General features: G+C 38.4%; 1 long non-coding RNA gene across 1 annotated transcript; it reads right to left on the bottom strand.

Moving 5' to 3' along the window:
• Window positions 1-364: 364 nt before the first annotated feature.
• Window positions 365-11,117, bottom strand: LOC140845212 (uncharacterized). The gene is made up of 3 exons (XR_012123985.1): window positions 10,990-11,117; window positions 7,903-8,038; window positions 365-1,047 (listed from the first exon to the last, which is right to left on the bottom strand). It is a non-coding gene; the product is annotated as an uncharacterized lncRNA (long non-coding RNA).
• Between the last annotated feature and the right edge of the window lie 272 nt (window positions 11,118-11,389).

Raw genomic sequence — 11,389 nt, 5'->3', positions numbered from 1 at the left:
TGGAGAATAAATAAATAAGGCAACAGATTTGTATGAACCCTGGAGGAAGATACCATTGTGAATCGGCTATGCAGGATAAACAGATTTTAAGCACAGACTGCTCTGGAAATTCTCTTCTTTTACTAGAAAATACTTGTATAAGCATAGAACCAGCAGCTGTCCTTCCAGAGGGGTGCACTAGAGGGAGTGTGGCATTTAGAGTACAGTAGTGACGCTGTTGGCCAATACAGGTACAGAAAGAAGGGATTTCTTTGTCTATTTTTCCATTATTTGAAATTTAAGAAATCTGTATTGATTGACTTCTTTTCATACAAGGTCAGTCTTAGGCAAAATAGCAAAACACAATTGAGAAATAAACCCTGTATCATTATTTTATTATAAAATTCAGAATTGAAGGGCATTTTACTTGGAGTTTTACAGTCTTTTCACACAGGAATTTTATTTCAGTGCAGAATTCTACCCAAACTTGCCCAGTGTTCTTTAGTTTTTCCACCTCTTCCCTCAAAACCAAGTTGTGGTCCCTACTCCCTGGGAGAGACTGCTAAGTGACAAGCTTATTCATTTGGCAATCTAATTTGAGCTAAAGTGTTAATGGCTGACAATGCCTTATTACTAACCACACCTATTTGTGCAGATAGAATTATGTTTTTAACTGGCTGTAGCTTCCAAATCAAAAGGGGATGATAGAGGTAAAAGAGGGTGTTCAGAGGCTTCCAAGTGTGAGTACTATAACCAACTCCCCAGAGGGTATCCATGTGCCTAAATTCACAGCATTTTAGCCATCACCCAAGACAACAGTTCTATTCTCAGTAGTATTATTACTCAAGTAGCAAGTGCTACATGATGTAACACTGTTTACATATTTCATAGAAGAGTTCTGTGAACCCAATGACCAGTGTGAGGATAATGCATCTGGAGTTTTGGTATGTTATCAACTGGTTTTGTCACTGTTTTAAGTCTTTTGTACCAGTGACAGGAATCCAACACAGGGTTGGAGTGCATTTGATGGTCTCCAAACAGTCCTTCAGTAAGGGGCTTCCATCTTTCCTGTTTGGGAAAAATATAGGATAAATGAAAGAACCAAGATTTTGGAGTCAAATAAATCTTGATTTAGACCCAGATCACCACATTATCCTGAGTTTTATATTCCTCAGCTGTAGAATGGGGATACCAATACAAAGTTCAAGGATTGGGGGAAGCTTTATGTCATATGAACAGTACCTGGAATATCTCAAGAAAATGTTGACTTTCTCTTTTCTACCAAACCTTTTGTCAGATGTAAGACTCATTCACAAATTAATTTAAATTGCCTTTCTAATATATAGAATTGAAATGGCATCTCTAGTTAATATTGGTGAAGTGAACCTCTGATAAAGACTACTAATGGTGAGGTGCCCAACACTGGCAAACTGGATTTGGGTTTGGTGTTAGCACCCCAGTGAACATCAACATGTGTGACATATGTCTACTACATAAGGTCTGGGATTCTGATTCCCCAATGGGAACAGATTAGCAGAGAACACTTTATTAGCTGACAGCCTCCAGCCTTCATTCTCATGAAGGAATAGCATTCATTCTTATCTCAATTTTATATTATTAACCAAAGGATTCCACATAAAAACTAAATGAAAATTTAGACAAGAATAGACAATATAATTAAAATATCCCTGTTGCTTGGACATGGTCTAAGTTTCCTCTTTTAAAATTAGCCTTTCCAACAGAATAACAAACTAAAGAAATGTTCAGTTGTAGGAACATTATCCAGGTCACAAATTATTTTTGTTTCAGACAAAGGAACTATATACCTGATTAAATGCAATTCTTATAAACTGTCATTTTCAAAATTATTCGTTAAGTTCAACATGTGATTTTTTTAACCAGTTACAAAAAGTAACCAGAACCAATCAGAAAGCAATACACACACAAACAAACACACAGTAGGAAGAACAGTTTCCATTTTAAATTCCTGCTACAGGATGTGCCTTTTAGAAAAAGTTACTATTCCAGAAAATGAAATGTCAGCAATTCTAGTTAGACTCTAGACCCCTCCTATCTGCAGAGTGAATACTAAGAAAAATATAAAATTCCATGAAATCCCTGATTATCTGCTCTGAATTTTTATTGAGTTGTGCCTTGATCCTTGATACCCTTTGCTACAAATCTTTCATATTTCCATTCATTTCCTGGAGCCAGCACTGACTGGCTCTGAGGTATGGGTGACACATTCTCTCTGTAGTTTCTGTCCTAGGTCTCAAAGTCATTCTGAGGGAAGGAGAATCATTTTCATCACTATCTCTTTAGAGAGACAAATAACTCTGGTCCAAGTATTAATTTCCATGACTATCCTATTACGACACCTTGTTTGAACCAGGGATGGTGGTCAAAACTGATTAAAATACAATTACTGTGCAGTCTCTTGGGTTTCACTGTAAAATATAATTTCGTGCATTTCAAATTTAGTTAAGTTTTTATAGCTACATTTCCTGAGCTTTTTCTTTCTTTGCTAACTTGTATCATTTTGAATCTTATTTATATTATTAAATAAGAAGCCATTTCGGAGGGAGATCCATTCTATTTTTCTAGTTTGCCATCCTTAATTTCACCCAGGAACTGGAGGACCGAGTCACCCCTAACCTAAGAATAAACTTCTGACACCTTGTTCTGAGTTCTCACTTCTCTCCCTTTGCCCTCTCCATTTCCTCATCGCCCCCCATACGTTTTGATCCTTTGTCCTTTTAACCCTGGAAGATCAGCAGAAATTGCATGAAAACTTTAGTCATTTTGAGCAAATGAAATAGATAAACTGTACAATAGAAGGGACAAGAGGGACGGGAGGCAGCCATCCAGCGGTAAGTGTGGCAGAAGCGGGTTCAGTCTGGAAGAGGCCAGAAGAGCAAGCAGGTCAAATGGAATAACAGCATGCGAGAATAGAAGAGGAAAATGAAACGTCAATCAGGGCTGCAGGGAGGGAGAGCCCAGCGGGCTGGTCATGTCGCCAGGCATTGAGCTGAGAAGAGGGACCCGTGTAGCAGTTAGGATTTGAGATGAACCCAAGGAAGGAGCTGTTGCCCGTGTTCCCGGTGGGGGGGGGGGGGGGGTGTCACTTGGTTTTATGACCATGAAAGACAAGAATAAACCCAGTAATGCCAACGAGAAGGATTCTGAAATACTTGGAATCCCTCGCTCAGGATGGAAAGGTTTGCAGGGGCATAGCTTGCCCACCCCATTGTAATCTTGTCAATACTGAAGCTCATTTGGGTATATTTTAGTGGTGGGGGGTGAGAGGGGAAGGGCTCCCTAAACAAGGCATTTACTGCTCTACTTCCTGGCATCTCTGGAAATGGGAGAGGTCAGAGGAAGGCGGGAGGGGACTGTCAGGAGGTAATTGATATGACCTAAGAATTGGCTGGAATGATGGGCCTCTTAGTCGATAGAGACAAGTCAAAATGCCAACGTGAAGAAGAGACATTTGTAGAGAGGGCAATGGACGGAGAAAATGCACTGATGGCATCTCTCTCAAATCTTTTCAATTCATAATGAATATATCATAATTATTATATAATATAAAATCATATATAATAGATATATTATAATTACACTAAATGTAAATGTATAATTATAATAAATATATTAATGCAAAAAGCAATGTCACCTGCTGAGAATAAGGGAGAGGGTTCAGGGGTTTGAATAGACTGATGATAGTTCATAATATTAATATTGTATATCAACTAAAATCTAAAAGTATTTTGATGAACAACTGAATATCAATCCTTCAGTTTATACTGGCCCTATGGATCACTAGCATAGAGACAGAAGAAAAAAGTTGTCTTTATATCCAGCAACTTCACTAGGCTGAGTGACTGTAGGGACTGTACTGACAGGATAGGTTTAGAAGAGAGAGAAATAATGAAAAAAAAAGCACTCACAGGGTTTCGAGAAAAACAAATGGGGTACGAATTAGGACCAAATTAAATGGTTGCAGTTTTTTGTTTTTTGATTGTTTCACTCCTGTGTAATACATACTACACTATGTAATCTAATTCATGGAGAAACAAGTAAAACACTGTATTAACATTTACCAAAATCACACCAGAAAGAAGTGAAACCTGCCATTGAGATAAAGATACCCATTTCTAGAATATGCACATTTGTTGCTTTTTATTTTCATTTTCAACAAGCACTGGCAGCATTGAGTGAGAGAGTTTAAATGTACAGTTTCAATCAATTCATATTCTATTCTCATTTCATATTCCTTAAATTTATCTGTGCAAATCAATTCAGAGAAAGAAAACACACTCACCACCATCACTCTACCCTAAACCCTTAAAACGTTTTCTTCCTTTTCTGTTACCCATTTTTGCCTTATTTCATTACGATGGAAAGTACCCTGAGCATACAGATTTAGGCCCCGAAACACCAAAATCTATGTAAATGATATTGAGCAAGTAGCCCAACCTGCCTGGACCTTAGTCCTCCTGTTAACAAGAAGTAACATTCTAATTCCTTTGTATGTTGACAGATGGTAACTACACTAACTGTGGTAAGCATTTCATAGTTATGTAATTGTTGAGTAACTCTGTTGTACACCTACACCAATATAATATTGTATATCAACTATATTTCAGTAAAACCAAAAAACGAGAATTAAATATTGTTTCTTTCTAGGATATGGGAAAGATATCCCTAAGCCCCTGCCTTGCCTGTAGACTTCCTCCTCTGACTCAGGAGAGGAGAGAGCTGCAAGGCTAATCTCTATGGCTAAGAAGGCACCTGTAACTCCGGGACATTCCAGAATCCAAGTCCTGGGAAATGAGACTTGCTGTTTAGGGAAGACCTCTGAAGATGTAGAATCACATCACGGAAATAGTAAAGTGAATGTGATGTTATTCTGTAGTCACAGGTCTGGGACAGCTGGGTCTCATGTGCCTTATCTCATTTAATCTTCATAACAGACCAGTAAGAGAGGAATTCTCATCTTCAAATTACAGACAAGAAGGCAGGGATGTGGTGAGCCAGTGTCTTACTCAAAGTCAATTCAAGGTCACCCAATTGAAAGTGCAGGGCTGAGATTCTAATTAGCAATTTCTCAGAACATTCTTTTTTGTCTGCAGGATCAGTCTGTTTCACCCCTCTGGCCAGGAGTATTAAGGTAGTTTATTAAAACAGAAATTTTGTCTTTTGTTAGATTGTCGCATGCTCCTTTGTTCCAGTTTTTCCCCTTTTGTTGGGAGACTATTCATCTTATATCCTTTCATTTCTAACATACATTTTATTTTCTAAATGTAGAATATTCTCATCATCTGCATTTACAAGGCAAGAACATTTTGCCCACTTTTACTGCCCTCTAACGTGCTTAGCTTGTTTGCAGAGAGTGAAGGTCCCCTGCCACTCCCATGTGTCGGGATCTTTCTGAGGTCCTGCCCATACCTCAAGTTCAGCGCCCACCTGCTGCTTCTGGTTGTGGGCAAATGGCTCTGCTGTCCATGGTTTGTAGGAGGAGGGAAGATCCATGTGTCTTACCTTTAAGATTCAGTTCTCCAGTGATTACCCTGACTACTACCATAAGGCCCTCCTGCCCTTGCACTTTTTGCCTCTAGGGTTGGAGCTCCCCTGGACTCTCCCACCTGGACAGCATATTCGAAGAGCTGAGATTTTTCCCACTTACATTTCTCCATAGACCTGATCCTGACTGATTTATATAAAAGATTCTTCAAAATTTCTGCATTAATTAGACTTTTCTTGTTTTCCCATGCAATTATGGAATTTTTTTCGGTTTGGCATAATGTTTTCATAGGATAATTATTAGGAATGAGGGAAGGTACTTGTGCTCAGTCTGCCATTTTGACCCAACATCATTTCTGTCTGACCGTATCCCCTTTCATACCCTGTATACCAACCACATGCACCTAATAACATTTATGGGAACAGAGCTTTGCTTTTCTTCAAGCCTTGCCTGTTCTGGTAAGAGTCTTGCTACACATTTCTTTACCCATCCTGAGGATTTTCCATTCCTCAGTGGCTTCCCTGATCCCTAAGTCTGAATGTTAATATTCTTCTCCAGTGAATCCTTACTGTCCAATTGAATCTCTGTTATAACTAAGTGATAAGGTAAAGCAGAATTTATTATCTGTGAACTTATTACTCCTTCACACTGTGTATGGTGTTTTTGTTATCTTTGTAATCTCATTGCGCCTAACAGTGCCTGCCTTGCACACAGTAGGGACAAACATCTGTAACTGAAATTGAAATAATTTGAATTTATGGCCAGTTCCCACCAACAAAAGAAAATTCATTGTATACTGTGCTTGAGCTGAGTGTTCTATGGTAAGTGTTTTTTTTTTTACTTTAGTATGCTATGTTTCTTAGAACATCAAATGATATTTGTTAAGAAGTATAATAAAATAAATTATACTTGTGATTCATTTTCATCCCTAAAATTGAATTGATGTCTCTTTCAGGTTTCACGTTTGTATATTTAGATTCCCCAAGAGAATATTAAAAATATTTTGATTTGCTCATCACTTAAGACCTTAACTGATGAATTTTCTTTAACAGTGTTGTTATCCGTGTATGTGCCCAGCTTGTACACCCTTAATCTCTTGCAGGGGTGCCACACTGACACATACTATTATTTATCACAACACTGCCCCTAATCATTCATGCTGCTCAACTTCATCAGAGGTCCTTCCATCAAAGTTTGCTTCCATAGTAACACAAGTCAGATTTGGCCCTTTGTTCTCTGTTTAGAACATAAAGGTCTCCTGAGTGTTTATGACATTTGGGTTTGGTAGTGTATTTTCAAAACTAAGAGTTCTGTATGGCTTTGACATTTGGATACTCTTTATTAATAGTATTTTCCCTTGGTATTCATGTTTCAATTTGGATGTATATTTGTTTATTGGAAATGAAAGCAACCAATGTAACCAATTTTAATGAGATTCACAATTCTTTTTTCATTATGTTTCTTTCCAGAAAATAATACTTTGTGCTTTAAAAGAGTGCTATGTAAGAAAATCATTGTAAAATACAAATCACTAAGATTGCTAAAAATATCCTCAACTAACAAACCTGAAAAATTGAGAACTGATTATTTTATAATGTTCTTTTTTTCCTCAAAATATAATTATATCTTCAATATTTGTTGAAATGGGGTAACAGACTTACTTAGTTTGTCAGCATACATCGTTACCTTTTTATATCCAGAAAGGATCTGATTTTCAGATGGAAAGAACAAGCGTGTTTTCATTGAAATATAATCCTTTGCATCTAATTGTAGATTGTCTAAACAAGAAAAGCTCAAGTCTTTAATAAAATGTGTCAAACTCTAGAGTCTTGCAAAAGGAAATTTGGATATAATAAAGAGCATAGTTGTTTCTAGATGATAAGATTCAATATCACAGAATCAATACTTTACAAATATAATCTATTTAAAATAATACTGGCTAACACTAAGCACTTCCTATGTGCCTGATTCTGTTCTAAATTCTTTAGATATAGTAACTCATTCAATCCCTAAGAAGCACCCCTAAGAAGTTGATGCTATAATATCCCTCACTTTACCAATGAGAAACTGCTACCTAGAGATTAATACCTTGCCCACAGTCATACAGCTACTAAGTGGCATAATCAGGCTTCAGTGCCAGGCAGTCTGGTTCACAGCCTAAATTAGACTGCCTACAGCTCTCTTAATTGAAGACATTCCAATTGAAATCCAAATAAATATTTCTCCAGAATTTTTTATGCCTAGGAATAAGCACCTGAGAGTAGCTATTAAAAGTCTCCAAAAAGAAGAATAACTTAGTAGATATTTATATTTTGAAAACAGAAAACTAGTTTAAAATTATAGGTTTTATTTTTCTCAACAATTTTCTTAACCAGAAACCTATGTAAGCAGTTGATTACCTGGACAGTGGTTCCATGACACCATCAAGAGAAAATGGGCTCCCTCTAAGGTTCCTTTTATCCATCCTCACTGAAGGCCTTAATTCTCAAGCTTGTTCCTCATGACTGCAAGATGGCTGCTCCACATCCTACATCACTTTTGGATTCCAGTGGTAAGAGAGAAAAAGGCATAAGCAAGATGAGTTGTCTCCTTTTAAAGAGCTTTCTCAGAAACCATTCACAGTGATATTCACTCATATTACAATTACCTACCCCTATTACATGACCAAATCTAGCTGCAAGGAAGGCTGATAAAATTGTTTTAAAATTGGTTTTTGAGTGGACCCATTGCCACCTGGATCAAAATCAGTATTCTAATGGTAAAGAAGCAATGTTGGGGCAGGTCTAGAATAGCCTTTACTATAGGGCTGGTTTAGCCTTATACCAAGTCTTAGGATTCCCTCAGTAGACCCTGGGTGTTCAATGAGCTTTGTCACTCTGACTACTCAGCACTCAGTTGTGTGTAAATGTTGAGTTTACAGCTCCCTGGTAGTTCTTTGCTCTACTTCATGAAATTTCACACTAAGGAGACATTTTTTTTTCTGGGTGGCTCCCTCTCTCTTGACTCTTTCCAGAAAATTTTAGCTGCCTCAGCCTCCATGAACTTCACAGACTCTGATAACACAGTTCAGGGAGGTGGTCATACTCTGCTTGGGTGCCCCTATGTTATCATACAGTTCTTGACAGGAATCTGAAGTAATTTGGGGCTCACATAGCTTGTTGCTTTTGTGTCAGGTATTAAAGCCCTGTGCGGTGTGTCAACCAGTGTCTAAAAACAGGTTGTCCAGTTCTCCAGTTGTTTTCAAGGGAGGGCAAGTCCAGTGCCAATTAGTTATTCCACCTCTAAGGAAGCAGGGGTCCTCCCTGACCATTGTTTTCATTGTTAAAGTGGCACTATGACACTAACAAAGCAGCAGCTTCCCTCATGTGAGTTGTGCATCAATCTTCCCTTATCAATCAGTTGCTTGTAAAATGAAATACACTTCTCATTGAAAGCTTATCATGTTATGGAAAAACTGGACAGCCTGGACTGGATCACTGACAGAAGAACCAAGTGACACTAGGAGGCCTTGGAGGGTTGAGGTTTTATTTTACACCAGCAGGCTCAGAGGAGAGTAAATCTCCAAAGGTGTGAGTCCCGAACACAAGCAAGGGGAGCAATTGATATCATTTTGATATGTTGCATTTTGGCGTGCACAGGGTGAAAGAGGAGCCCGGAGAAAGAGGGGAGTTGGGGGCTGGGATTGTCCTGCTGATTTTGCCAATGGGAGTGAGGAAAAAAGCAGTTAGCTGGCCTTGACAGCTGTGTTGAATATTTTCCTTATCAATCAGGTATTTGTAAGTTGTCCAAAGATGTGGGTTCCATGGCCTATGATTTTAATCACAATTTATAACACTGAGTTGGTAGGAAAATGCCTCAAGAATTCCAAGTAATTCCCAAATGTGACAGATGACCTGTGTGTCACTAATCCTCAATTATAACAGAGGCCATGCTTTCAACAGCTGACCCCGATCATTCTGTATATTTTGGAAATGATTATTATCTATCGATTTGAAGTTACAATTACACAAATTTGTCACATCGCATGATAAACGTGCCATTGCATATTTGTTTTCAATATGAAGTGAAGTTTAGGTCACCATTTTTGAGTTTTATGCATAATTTTACAGTAGGCCTTACATAGAATGCCCTGTGACTATGATTTACAAATCCATTCATGCCAGGTATATTGTAGTCATTTTTGTAATTCTATTAAATATATAATAAAATATAAATTATATGTTTACATATTATAAGTATATTACATAAAATATAAAATAAAAATGAAACATAAAATAGGAAATAAGCTATATAATATGGGAATTTAGGGTTAATGACAAGTCATCAGGGAGTTTTATTGTGTTTTTGTTTTTGTGTTTTGTTTGTTTACTATTTCAAATGCTTTTAAACATCTCTCTAATTATGTCTAACTCAAGGAATTGAAGATGTTAGCGCTCATGTAGAAGAAATGACTGCACAGACTTATTAGATAGGTGGCAGAAAGGCTGGCCTGTACCTCTCTCTTCCATCTCACTCACCTTGGGAGCACAGCTAAGAAAGATTTGTTAGGCAGGAAAATAGGTATGAGCAGGGTGGAAAGAGAGTAAGGCCAGGAATAAAAAACACTCAAAAGTTAACTAATTAAAATTAAAGAGCCAGAAAAGACCTAAAGTTAATGACTTAAAAGTAGAAAGTTCCGAGGGCCAGGAGTAACTTGGCCTAAAAGTTTAAATACTCCCCGGATAAGGCTCAGCATAGCCTATGCTTTGTTGTCTCAATTAGATCATGCCACTGTAAGATTTACTTTAGCCTGCTGCTAAAAGGCTCCCCTTATTTTTTCCTTTACCCAGATGTTGCTTTAATCAAGTGGTTTGCCACCTGGGCAATTAATACAGCAAGCAAGCCCAGTCATAAACAACTTAGTAAAAACAAAAAGGATCCCATCTTAAAGACAAGATGGCCTTTTAAAACCTAATCAGTTGAAAAGTAACTTTCTTAACATTCTCGTTAGCAAACAAACAATAACTCAGCCCAGGCAGGGCAAGAAGTCTTGTTTGAAAGCTCCCAGACCAAATCTAGCAGTAAATCTCTTGTGTTAAGTCTTAACAAGTCTGCACCCGCAACCCTTTGCCCATTCCTGAAAAATTCTTAGAAGAGGGAACCCTCAACCTTTGAGGGCATTTCCCTCCCCAGGTCGCCCGCGCGTCCTAATGCGTAGACTTCCTCCTATTTCAGTAAACTTGAACCTTTCAGGGCATTCCTCTCTCCGAGATCGCCTGTACTTTCTAAGTGCGCAGCTTTAACTTCTCCCCAGTCTTTTAGGGGTGCCTCTTCTCCGGGGCAGCCCGCCTTTCTCCGAGTGTGCTCATTTTTTACTTAAATAAACTTCTCTATTCAACTTAGACGTTTTGTCTCTTGGCTTTTCCAGTGGTAAGTGTCCTTATTACTTCGCTTTGTCATTCTAATTCTCCAGATTTCAGCTCAAACCTTCACTCTTCCTGTCTTACCTCAGACAAGTAGGGAGGGGCCGCTGAGGGCTCAGATGTGATCTTGCAAATTACCATTGCCTGGGTGATCTGGAACTGCAGACTGCAATCATGCTCTTTAGTAGACTACCTGAAAGTCTTCTTTCTTTACCTATAGGAAATTCACAGAACATAATCTCACTCCATCCAAGTGCTCTGCGGCTGCCCCAAATTCTGGGGTGGTAGGGACTCAGTTCCCACGCCCTGCAGATCCAAGCAGACACTGGACACCAGGTGACACTTCAGGAGTTGGCGGGGGATGCTCCCCATGCTGAGTAGCTGTTCACTGAACTTCCTTTATTATTACATCTGTCATTCCCTAGCACCCTCGCTTTAATGAATTCCTTCCTCACCTTGTACTCTGACTTCCCTGCGTCTCCGA

The sequence above is a fragment of the Manis javanica genome, chromosome 2 (assembly GCF_040802235.1).
Source record: "Manis javanica isolate MJ-LG chromosome 2, MJ_LKY, whole genome shotgun sequence".
Taxonomy (NCBI): domain Eukaryota; kingdom Metazoa; phylum Chordata; class Mammalia; order Pholidota; family Manidae; genus Manis; species Manis javanica.
The sequence above is the reverse complement of the archived record's forward strand: the minus strand, read 5'-3'. Positions and strand labels throughout refer to the sequence as shown.